The 12179-nt window shown below is 47.5% G+C and overlaps 1 protein-coding gene and 1 long non-coding RNA gene across 3 annotated transcripts in view; one reads left to right on the top strand and one right to left on the bottom strand.

Moving 5' to 3' along the window:
* LOC147737965 (uncharacterized) overlaps window positions 1-1661 on the bottom strand; it is a 64934-nt gene extending 63273 nt beyond the window's left edge. The window contains exon 1 of the long non-coding RNA XR_015305518.1: window positions 1550-1661. This is a non-coding gene — a long non-coding RNA (uncharacterized LOC147737965). The remainder of the gene's footprint in view (window positions 1-1549) is intronic.
* Window positions 1-12179, top strand: part of LOC147737962 (uncharacterized) — a 435987-nt gene that overhangs the window by 387918 nt on the left and 35890 nt on the right. Inside the window, exon 1 of one of the 2 annotated variants that reach the window (XM_086949760.1) lies at window positions 2071-2527. The exons of the other annotated variant lie outside the window; for it this stretch is intronic. The gene's annotated coding sequence lies outside the window, so the exon portion shown is untranslated. Of the gene's footprint in view, window positions 1-2070; window positions 2528-12179 lie in introns of those variants that run through there. 2 annotated transcript variants of the gene reach the window in all.

Below are 12179 nucleotides of genomic sequence, written 5' to 3' on the forward strand. Positions count from 1 at the left end.
ATCACTTCATTCCTTTATAATCAGACACGAGGCATTGCATCATCACTTCATCCCTTTAGAATCAAACACAAGGCATTGCATCATCACTTCTTACCTTTAGAATCAAACACAAGGCATTGCATCATCACTTCATCCCTTTAGAATCAAACACAAGGCATTGCATCATCACTTCCTTCCTTTAGAATCAAACACAAGGCATTGCATCATCACTTCATACCTTTAGAATCAAACACAAGGCATTGCATCATCACTTCATACCTTTAGAATCAAACACAAGGCATTGCATCATCACTTCCTTCCTTTAGAATCAAACACAAGGCATTGCATCATCACTTCATTCCTTTATAATCAAACACAAGGCATTGCATCATCACTTCATTCCTTTAGAGTCAAACACAAGGCATTGCATCACCACTTCATTCCTTTAGAGTCAAACATAAGGCATTGCATCACCACTTCATTCCTTTATAATCAAACACAAGGCATTGCATCATCTCTTCGAATTAAACACAAGGCATTGCATCAGCACTTCATTCCTTTAGAATCAAACACAAGGCATTGCATCATCACTTCGAATTAAACACAAGGCATTGCATCACCACTTCATTCCTTTAGAATCAAACACAAGGCATTGCATCATCACTTCGAATTAAACACAAGGCATTGCATCATCACTTCATTCCTTTAGAATCAAACACAAGGCATTGCATCATCACTTCGAATCAAACACAAGGCATTGCATCATCACTTCATTCCATTAGAATCAAACACAAGGCATTGCATCACCACTTCATTCCTTTATAATCAAACACAAGGCATTGCATCATCACTTCGAATCAAACACAAGGCATTGCATCATAACTTCCTTCCTTTAGAATCAAACACAAGGCATTGCATCATCACTTCCTTCCTTTATAATCAAACACAAGGCATTGCATCATCACTTCGTTCCTTTAGAATCAAACACAAGGCATTGCATCATCACTTCATTCCTTTAGAATCAAACACAAGGCATTGCATCATCACTTCGAATCAAACACAAGGCATAGCATCATCACTTCATTCCTTTAGAGTCAGACCAGGACCGTGAGTCATAGTGATAATTTTCAGAAACCTTATCACAGTGCACACATGAATGACCCCTGCCAACTACTGCAATGCATTTCGGACCAGAAAGGTCCTTCGTCATAACTTATGAAAATGCACATCAACAACAAAACTACAAACACAATCTTAGTGCATGAAAGACTGTGCCGCTTAGCCAAGAATAACAGTCTTAAAAAAACCTGTAAAAAAGGTACAAGTTATAAGCAGATTCCAACCCCTGCAAGAGAGAATCATAAGCCTGAAACCACTAGTAAAAAACAGTCTCATGAGTCTTGTATGATGCTGCATTCTAGTATTTGTGCCAGCTGATTGAAAAACGCCTACAGACGACATGTGTCAAGCCACAGAGTTCATGACATCATTTGTGTTCAAAACAAGCAGCAAACTGAAAGTGCCGTCATTCCAAGATGCAAACTCAAGAAGAAACCAAGGTGATTCTTACCCAAGTCAAGATGGCGACCAGGACTGCGTGGAGGATGGGGAGCACTCGAGGCAGCCCCTGCTTGTGCCCGGAGGGACCAAGGCCCCGGAGTGTGGGCTGAAGAGACCCTGCTGGATCAACAGCTGCGCATGCGCAGAGTACAGACATACCTTCTGCCCCGGAGTGTGGGTTGGAGAGAGCCTGCTGGGTGAACAGCTGCGCATGCGCAGAGTACAGACACTGCCTTCTGCCCCGGAGTGTGGGCCGGAGAGCCTGCTGGGTCAACAGCTGCGCATGCGCAGAGTATGGAGTACAGACACTGCCTTCTGCCCCGGAGTGTGGGCTGAACAGAGCCTGCAGGGTCACCAGCTGCGCATGCGCAGAGTACAGACACTGCCTTCTGCCCCCGGAGTGTGGGCTGGAAAGCTTGCTGGGTTACCACCTGCGCATGCGCAGACTACAGACACTGCCTTCTGCCCCGGAGTGTGGGCTGAAGAGAGCCTGCTGGGTTAACAGCTGCGCATGCGCAGAGTACAGACACTGCCTTCTGCCCCGGAGTGTGGGCTGGAAAGCCTGCTGGGTTACCACCTGCGCATGCGCAGAGTACAGACACTGCCTTCTGCCCCGGAGTGTCGGCTGGAGAGCCTGCTGGGTCAACAGCCGCGCATGCGCAGAGTACAGACACTGCCTTCTGCCCCGAATGTGGGCTCAAGAGAGCCTGCTGGATCAACAGCCGCGCATGCGCAGAGTACAGACACTGCCTTCTGTCCCGGAGTGTGGGCTGGAGAGCCTAAAGCGCTACCAATGATGGCCCTGGGTATCTGTTTGGCCAGCCCCCGCCCGCCCACGCTGTAGCAGTGGCGCAGACTAGCGCGTGCGCAGTGCGCTCTCTTGAGTTGGCTGTTGGTGCTTGCATGCACTGGGCCTGGCCTGCCATCTGTGCCGCCTCGAGTCGACTCGAGAGTCGAGAGAGACACCGACACCGACGGCCACATTAAGGTAAAGCGAAAATTAATTCCAATTTGAATTTTTATCCAGCAACCCATTTGCCGAATTGACGTAACGTTTGTTCTTATACCTGCGTGTCTAGCATATCAGGGTCGTAACACAGGCCCACGCAGCCCCGCGTTGCGGGGGGGGCCCCGGCCATGCAGCCAGTAAGCACTTCACATCGTCTGGGATGTGAAGTGCTTACATAACTTGTGTTCGGTTCCCCATCATTACACCTCGCGGTTGCCTCTTTTACAAATTAAATAGTGCTCCGTGGGTCTTCGCTCTTTTAGGGTGGGGGCATGGGGCTGGTAACCATTGTGACGCGCATTTCAGCAGAATTAAAAGTGCGCGCGTGAGGCATCCCGGAAATGACTTCAGAGATTGCGTGGCCACCGGCAATCATTTAATTTTGCCTTGTCCTGTTTCCTGCCGCCCATTCGCGCCTGCCACTGGAGCTGCAGGGCAGGCGAGCCTCAGAGGGTGGGGTGGGATGCATCCTCCTGGGGTCATTAAAACGTCTTTTTTAGGCCCCGCAGCAGCCCTCGTGCTCCAGGGCCCCATCGGCTCTGTAGCACACACACAGAGAGGAGACACAGTTGTCTGCGTGTACTTTGAGGTTTCCTTGGGGAACGAACGGACGCTCACTTTTGAAGTAATTGAGGCAAGGTTTGTTGCTTTATTAATGTCGGTGGTTGCAGCTGCAGGTGGTGGTCATTTAGACTCAGTTTTAGGGACTGGCATTTCCTCACGTAACAGAGGGAGAGAGGCCCGAGTCGTCCTGAGGTTATTATCCAGATTGATTTTGCCGTCAGGCAGGCCACACTTTGTCTGGCAATATGTGTTTTGTTTTTCGGTCAGCCATTTGTTTGTAGTTGCAGTTGGGGCCTCACATATGCATATCCTGTTGGGGCCCTCCATGTGCGTTGCACATGGAGCGTTGCACTTGGGGCCCCCTCAAGTTTCGTTACGCCACTGTAGCATATATTGCAGTATTATACCTCAAATTGTACTTTGTTTTCTCTTGTAACCTGCACACTTGTCACTTTTTCCTCCTGTAATGCACTGTTTGCTACCTCATTTATTTTGTTTGCTCACGCACAGCTCTGTGGTCCACATAGGCTCCTGCTGGGTGGTGAAGAGGTACCATTTGCACTCAACTGGAGCCTTATTGAGTTAGGCAGCAAATTATTCACTTACTGTACAGTCGATGCACCTAGTAGTGCAATGAAAACCACCGCAATGTTGTAAAACAGTAATTGCCGAGGCTTATCTTGTAACCGGCGCATTAGGGCTGAAGGTTGTGATATTGGCACTTACTAAATGCATTATATTCACCTTGTCTGAACTAAATCTCATCTAGCTGATGTAAAGTGCTTGGCATACCACTGGAATGCAATTACATATGTAGGCGCTAAATGTGCAGGAGGCCACGCCACGGGCTACTAGTATGGAAACGTTAAAATAACTTAGAAGGCAGAGCAGGAAGTCAGTGCGTTACTTAAAAGAGCGCCGAAATAAGGCGCGAATGAAGCATAGGGTAGCGAGGAGCTGGAGAGGGCTGCGCGCGGGCGGGATGTTGCTGGAGGGGCTACGGATGCATATGCGGCTTGAAATGACACGCTGCAGGCTGACAGGAAACTAGGCTTGTGGCCTCCACTTATAGCGATATATTTTGGTAGCTAATGTATGGAATTATCCCTGACAATCCATCAGTCACAGGGCTGTTTATAACCATGCCGCCACTAGCTGAAGACACAGAAAGTAAATCTTTATTTGTCTTTCTTGTGACTGAATGGCGAGGAGTAAAAATAGTCCCCTGTGACTGATATTTTGTCATCAGAAACTGAATCTTTCATGCATGCTCCATCACTAACTCACACCCCCTACTCCTTTATTGCAAAGGTTTTAAAGAAACATGACCTAGGTCTCGATGTACTAACGTGTTTTGCACTCACAGGGCTTTGGTGAACAAAACTGGAGCCAATCCAAGTGCATAACCCACCCAGTGTCATTATGTACTGAAAACATGAGTCACAAATGGATTTGCACTTCGCAATGCCCGTTTTGCAACTGCTTGCGGTTTGCAAGAAAAAACGGTGTATAAACATGGCGCCCCACTTCCTTGTGACTCAGAAGGTTATATAGCAATGGTTGCTGCCCCCATTTGCAGTCACAAAGCATTGAAAGGATACCACCCGCATAAGTGGAAGCTGTCCTTGAGAGACAGTTTCCACTTTGGGAAAGTGGCCTGAGGGCATTGAGGGAAGCATACATCAGTGCAGCCTGCTGCATGCTCCCCTGAAGTTCATTGACCTCATATATAATACTTTTGAGCCAGAGGCTTTCAGTTAGCTCTCTCCATCCTTTGGTCTGCTGTAGTGTCATTCAAATTTTGCTTCTGCCAACAGCCAATGCGTCCTTCTAGTTTAATGTTTTTTTTCCTTTTACTATTGTTTCCCTTTGTGAGGTGGGTAGATCCCCCACATTGCTGCACGGCTGCTCATGTGTATATTTGTATTTATATCTGCACATTACCCTCTTGCCTCATTATTTTTTCTGTGGTTTTTGGAACATTTTATTACAAAAGTATACACAAGCAGCTAAATTAAAATGAATTTTGGAAATAAGTAAGTAAGCAGCATACTTTGCAACCGGTAATGATATAGGGGTTCTACAGGAGCATAATATAAGCAAAAGCACGAGCTCAGCCTCATAAGACAATATAGGAAAGAAATTAAAGATAGCAAAATAAGTAAAAGAAGATAGATGGATATGGTGATTCAATCATGATTTGTTGTTGGACTTTAATATACGATGCATAGGGGTAGTAGGTGATTGTAGGCTCGGTGATGGAGTCTAAAGTCCCTAGGTGGACAGGAGTGGGAACTTAGTAAGCAGCCATAAAGGGTGAGATGGCATTTCACTAGTATTTGCGTATTGTTTAGTAGATGTGGGAAAATGCCTTATTTTAGATCGTTCCTAAATCTTAGGTATTCTAAAAAGTTGTAAATTAATCTAGGAAACATGTCTCATGGTATATTAGCTGCTTGGAGTGAGAAGGGTGTCATTTCCCCTCTTGTGGAAAGGGGAGGTGTCTAGATACTGACTCTAGGTTTTGGTCAGGGACATTCATGTCTCATGTAAGCTCAGTAGGTGATTTTGTGGACTATGCCAAGCCCTTCGAAGAAAATCCTCTGAGAAACTGGGGGCTATTGGAGGTGTGACATACGTTACTAAGCTCTGTGGCTGCAAGATGTAGAAGAAGCCTTACTGCTGCCTTTTGTACACGCTGGGTTTTGCACTTGAGTAACAGAGCAAGGCCTACATACAGTCCACTGGATTCTTCTATTTCTGTCACTATGCTGGGTAATATGTGGAGATCTTAATCCTGGAAATTTATGTAAGGTTTTTATTCAGTAGGGTCTTGAGGAAGAAAAAGGATTCTTTCCATATTGTTTTGACGTGTTAACGTGTGAGATGAATAGCTGGATGGAGATAAGGATGGATGGAGAGAAGAGTGAGTGTGAGCGTAGCTATTTGGGGTTGGTCCGCCCCAGGCGGCACTATTTTGGGGACAGGGCTGTCTAGACCTGGACCGTGTCATGTATGTGCATGTAACTTGCATGATCGAGGTAACTATTAGCGGCGATACTACGTGTCTCTCGGACCTCTTTCAGGTGCTCGCCGTCCTTTTTCCCGAGCACCCTCCCAGGGGGGCGGCAATCTGAAGGATAGCCCCGGGCGCCACAAGCTCTAGCTACGCCCCTGCTCCTTCAATAACCGAGGGTTTCTTCAATTAAGAGGGATGTCTTTTAATGGCAGCAGTGTACGAAGAGGCAAAATTTCTTTCAGTAAACAGGGGTCTGGGGTTCCGAATCCACCAGAGTCCTTCGTTCAAGCAGAGCAGGTAATGGCTGCTTGCCCTCCTGGGCCTAATATGATGAGGGTCTTCGAGCGTAGGATGCACCACTGTGGGACCACCTGACACCAGATGCTGCTGCCGGTCCTTCTATGCGCTTCTGTTCTCTTCGGGGGCGCAGTCTGACCCCACCTTCATGAGTTCACAACTCTCGCCCCTTCCGTGATTGTGAGTGGTAAGTGCACCTGCTCAGGTGGGGGCAGCTTCAGTGGGACGGAGACCCCGCTGTGGTTCTTGAAGGGAGCTATTCATAGGGGCAGGATCGTGGCCACTGAGGTCTAACAAAAGGGTGACTTTCCTTTTTTTTTATTTCTGTAATTTTTTATTGAAAGAAGAGTATATATATACAAGGTACAGTATGTATACAGGGGTACAAAGGGATAGACAAGAAGAAACGCCCAAGGGGGGGGGGGAGACATAGCAAGTGTAGTACTGGCATTCCGGGCCGGTTACATAGTTATATAAAGATCGCATGATCTCGATTGTTCTCGATTGTTCATGTCTCAGCTTCCCGCTCATTCCCCCCACCCTGTGTATTATTGTCCCTGTCTGGTGTGTGGTTGTCCCTGTCTGGTGTGTGGCTGTCCCTGTCTGGTATTTGGTTGTCTCAGTCGGGTGTGTAGTTGTCCGTGTCTGGTGTGTAGTTGTTCGTGTCTGGTGTGTGGTTGTCCGTGTCTGGTGTGTGGTTGTCCCTGTCTGGTGTGTGGTTATCCCTGTCTGGTGTGTGGTTGTCCTTGTCTGGTTGTCCCCGCCTGGTTATTCCTGCCTGGTATGTGGTTGTCCCTGTCTGGTGTGTGGCTGTCCCTGTCTGGTGTGTGGCTGTCCCTGTCTGGTGTGTGGATGTCCCTGTCTGGTGTGTGGCTGTCCCTGTCTGGTGTGTGGCTGTCCCTGTCTGGTGTGTGGTTGTCCCTGTCTGGGGTGTGGCTGTCCCTGTCTGGTGTTTGGTTGTCCCTGTCTGGTGTTTGGTTGTCCCTGTCTGGTGTGTGGTTGTCCCTGTCTGGTGTGTGGTTGTCCCTGTCTGGTGTGTGGTTATTCCTGTCTGGTGTGTGGTTGCCCCTGTCTGGTGTGTGGCTGTCCCTGTCTGTGGTTGTCAATGTCTGGTATGTAGCGTCCCTCTCTGGGGTGTGGTTGTCCCTGTCTGGTATGTAGATGTCCCTGGCTGGTGTGTGGCTGTCCCTGTCTGGTGTGTGGTTGTCCCTGTCTGGTGTGTGGTTGTCCCTGTCTGGTGTGTGGTTGTCCCTGTCTGGTGTGTGGTTGTCCCTGTCTGGGTTGTGGTTGTCCGTGTCTGGTATGTGGAGGTCCCTGTCTGGTGTGTGGTTGTACCTGTCTGGGGTGTGGTTGTACCTGTCTGGGGTGTGGTTGTACCTGTCTGGTGTTTGTTTCTCCCTGTCTGGTGTGTGGTTGTCCCTGTCTGGTGTGTGGTTGTCCCTGTCAAGTATGTAGATGGGCCTGTCTGGTGTGTGGTTGTCCCTGTCTGGGGTGTCGTTGTCCCTGTCTGGTGTTTGTTTCTCCCTGTCTGGTGTGTGGTTGTCCCTGTCTATTGGGTGGTTGTCCCTGTCTGGTATGTAGATGTGCCTCAAGTGTGGCAACAAGAAATGAGTGAGCCATTAGAACCTTTTACTGAAAAGGACATAGATTTGTCCATTAGTGAAATGCGTCACTCCGGGGCCATGGGCCCGGACGAAGTGCCCATCAACGTTTTAAAACAGAACAGGGCAAAATGGTGCAAGTTACTCTGTCCAGTCTTTAATATTTGTTTACTAAGTGGTGAGGTTTTACCGTCCTGGAAGGGAAGTATCCTGGTGCCGTTGTTTAAAAAAGGAGATCGCCTATCCCCCCAGAATTACCGCCAGATTGCCTTACTGGATGCAATCGGCAAAGTTTTCACAAGATGTCTGCTCAAGTGGATAAATACTTGGGTGGAGCACTCGGGCGTTCTTCCACTTGAGCAGACGGGTTTTAGGAAATATCACGGTACCTTGGACAACTTGGCAGCCCTTCAGGTAATAACAGACAAATATATTGGAGCCAGAAAAGGGAGAGTCTATGTGGCATTCATAGATTTCTCCACGGCCTTTGATAAGGTTGATCGTCAACTACTGTGGAGAAAGCTACGCGCTCTGGGAATGCCCCATGGTCTCTTAGGTCTGGTACAAGACTTACACGATAACACATGGTGCAGAGTATTAATGGGAGGGGAAAGAGGCTTATCCCAGCTCATACCATCTGCAAATGGCCTCAAGCAGGGCTGTCTTTTAGCCCCCCTCTTATTTTCCCTTTACGTTAGTGACCTTCCCCATACTATATCCGCAAGTGAAAGCATTGCCCCACGCTTGGGAGATACATATATCTCTTGCCTAATGTACGCGGATGATATCCTGATTTTAGACCTCACCCCAAAAGGACTCAATAATCGTCTTCAATTACTACATACTTTCTCCGAAGAGCATTTCCTGAAAATCAATATTTCTAAAAGTAAGGTAATGTGTATGGAGGGGAGAAAAAAACTGAGGTTAGAAAACTTCAGCTGGGAATTGGGAGGTCAAAAATTAGAAAGGTTGTTAAAAGCAATTTAAGCAATAAATCCCATATTGAAAACAGCACCCACAAGGCAAAATCTCAGGGAAATGGCTTAAGAGCACTATATAAATCAACAGGTAAAAGGCACTTTGGGTATCTGTTGGAGGCATTCCGGGCAAAAGTCCCCCCAACTCTACTTTATGGCATAGAGTTTATCGACTTAGTTGAATGGGGTTTTTTAGACATTGTTGAGGGATCTCTCTTGAGAAGTTTTATCTCGGCTAATAATAGCTGTAGTACAGCTGCCCTTCGTTTGGAACTCGGGCTAAGAAGCAGCTGGGCACAGGGTTTGGCAGGAGTCATTTGCTGGGTAATATGTCTGATCAAGGGAAAGCCAGCAACATTAAGATCCCTAATCAAAAAAGAGTTGATGGGCCCACTAAAAGAGTACTCAATGCTTATAAAGAACTACAGGAAGGCCCTTATACTCTTGGATTTGGAGGAAGTCTCCCTCCTAGACCTTTCTACACAACAACTAAAGCTCACACTAAAACATGCCACCTGGAAGTTGAGCTACGAAAGGGATCGTAACCTGATTTTACAAAAAAAGGGGACAAACCAAGCTGTTGATACCTGTTTGTTAAGACAAATACAACCTTATGTTACTTGGAATATGCCCCATGGTTTGCGCCGCTTTTGGCTTCTCCTCAGGCATGACCTACTTCCAGTGAATAAACTGTTGGCCAAATGGTATGGCATATCCAACAAATGTAACTTTTGCAACAGCGCAATCCAAGACTCCATACATGTTTTATTAGTTTGTCCAGCACTAATGGCCCATCGTCGACTGTGGGTAAAGCCCGTATGTATTCAGCTTGGTATTCTATCTGCTAGATCTTTGATTGATGCAATCTTTTGTCCTCCGAATGAAATCTTCTGCCATAGAATTTTTAATTTTTTTAAATGTTTCTTAGAATTGTATTAGTTGAATGGCATGACATTTTGTATATTACTGCAGAATTGGTGGATAATATGTGGTTTTATTTCGATATGTTTAACCTGTATTCTTGTAATATGTGGATCTCCATGGAGTTCCAAAATCATATTTATAAATAAAATGTATAACGATTAGATGTCCCTGTCTGGTGTGTGGTTGTCCCTGTCAAGTATGTAGATGGGCCTGTCTGGTGTGTGGTTGTCCCTGTCTGGGGTGTCGTTGTCCCTGTCTGGTGTTTGTTTCTCCCTGTCTGGTGTTTGTTTCTCCCTGTCTGGTGTGTGGTTGTCCCTGTCTATTGTGTGGTTGTCCCTGTCTGGTATGTAGATGTCCCTGTCTGGTGTGTGGTTGTCCCTGTCTGGGGTTTGGATGTCCCTGTCTGATGTGTGTTTCTCCCTGTTTGGTGTATGGTTGTCCCTGTCTGGGTTGGGATTCTCCCATAGAGCAGAATCTCAGATTTTTGTTTATTGCACTTGAGCTGTGCATCCGCCAGCCATTTAAAGATGGAAACTAGGCACTGTTGACGGAATCTGATGTTTTGTCCCAGGTAAACAACAACTGAGTATCGTCCGCATAGGCCATCACCTTAGCCCCTAGCCCCTCTGCCAGATATAACAATGGCGTAACATAAATGTTTAAGAGGAGAGGGCTAAGGGAGGAGCCCTGCGGGACTCCAGAAGTAACCAGCTGAGTGGAGGAGGAGAAAGGTGGGAGCCAAATGTGCTCAACCTGCTCCTCCAGGAAAGACCTAAGCCAACCCCCACCAGCTCCCGACACACCATTCTCTGCTAGTCGGGCCAAGAGAAGAGCATGTGGGACCGTGTCAAACGCCGCCGAGAGGTCCAGCAAGATTAGTGCTGCCCTCCCGCTGGTGTCGAGGCACTCCCGGATAGCTTCAGCCACCTCTATTAAAACAGCCTCAGTGCTGTGAGAGGCTCGAAACCCTGATTGAGCAGGTTGCAGAAGTGCCTCAGTCTTCACATATTCTGTAAGTTGTTTATTGACCACCTTCTCACAGACCTTGGAAATAGCCGGAAGGAGGGAGATAGGCAGATAGTTACCCGGGTTAAGGGGATCCAGATAAGGTTTTTTAAGAAACTGCAAGATCTTCGCCTGCTTCCACCCCTGACGAACAGCCACTGTCTGGAGAGACAGGTTGACAATGAAGTTCACCTCTGTATGTACACTGCTGCCAAAAGCCTGGCAAGGCAGGAGTCCTAAGGAGAACCCGACTTGAGCCCCCTGAGGATTTTAAGAGATTCCAGGGGGTTGACTGCTCTAAATGCTGACAGAGAGCAAGTGGAAGCAGCAGGTTGCACCGCCAAAGGCCCCTCAAGGCAACCATTACCAGAAAGAAATGTAGTCTGGATGGCCTGAATTTTATCTCTGAAACAGCATGAGAGCGTGTTACACCAGGCGAGAGAAGATGGAGTCACACTCGCTTGAGCCAACGGTAACATAAAACTCTCCACTATGGCAAAGATTTCTTTAGCGTTATTCCTGGTAGAATCAATGCAAGCTGCGAAGAATTGCCCTTTAGCTACGGCAATAGCATCAGAGTACATTTTTTGCATTGCTCTAAACTTCCTCTTGACTATGGGACAGTAACCACTCCTGCGCCAAGCTCGCTCCAAAATCTTGCAATCATGCTAAGCAGCTTTAAGAGTCAAGTTGAACCAGGGTTTAGAGGGCGCACCTCTGGCAGGTCTGACGGGCCGAAGAGAGGCTACAGAATCAGCCGCCCTCGCCACCCAACCAGTAAACCCCGACTTACACTCCTCCAATTCACCTGACAAGACGGGCCTAGAAAGATCCAGAGCTTGTTTGAATTCCAGAGGATCAATTTTCCCAAAAGCTGGCTTCTGGTAGGAGCGCACCTGTGTCTCTGCTCTAGATACCATCTAAGAGAAATAGGATATAAAATGATCGGAGAAGGATACCGGGCAAGGATCCCATAAGGAGATGGGGAAATTGGAACAAATCGGGTCCAATGTATGGCCGGCCTGATGAGTAGGAAGGCTGACATGCTGACTGAGTTGAGCCAGTTGTAATATATCCAGCAGGTCAATCACCTCCCTGGTATCAGGTCGATCCAAATGGATATTAAAGTCCCACAGAACCATATAGTGGGAAAACCTTACGGCCCTAGAGACGATAGCGTCCCCACAGGTCTGGAGGAATGGACCCGCAGGACCAGGGAGCCTATAGACCAGGGAGGCTCCCAA

The sequence above is a fragment of the Lissotriton vulgaris genome, chromosome 1_1 (genome assembly GCF_964263255.1).
Source record: "Lissotriton vulgaris chromosome 1_1, aLisVul1.2, whole genome shotgun sequence".
NCBI classification, from domain to species: domain Eukaryota; kingdom Metazoa; phylum Chordata; class Amphibia; order Caudata; family Salamandridae; genus Lissotriton; species Lissotriton vulgaris.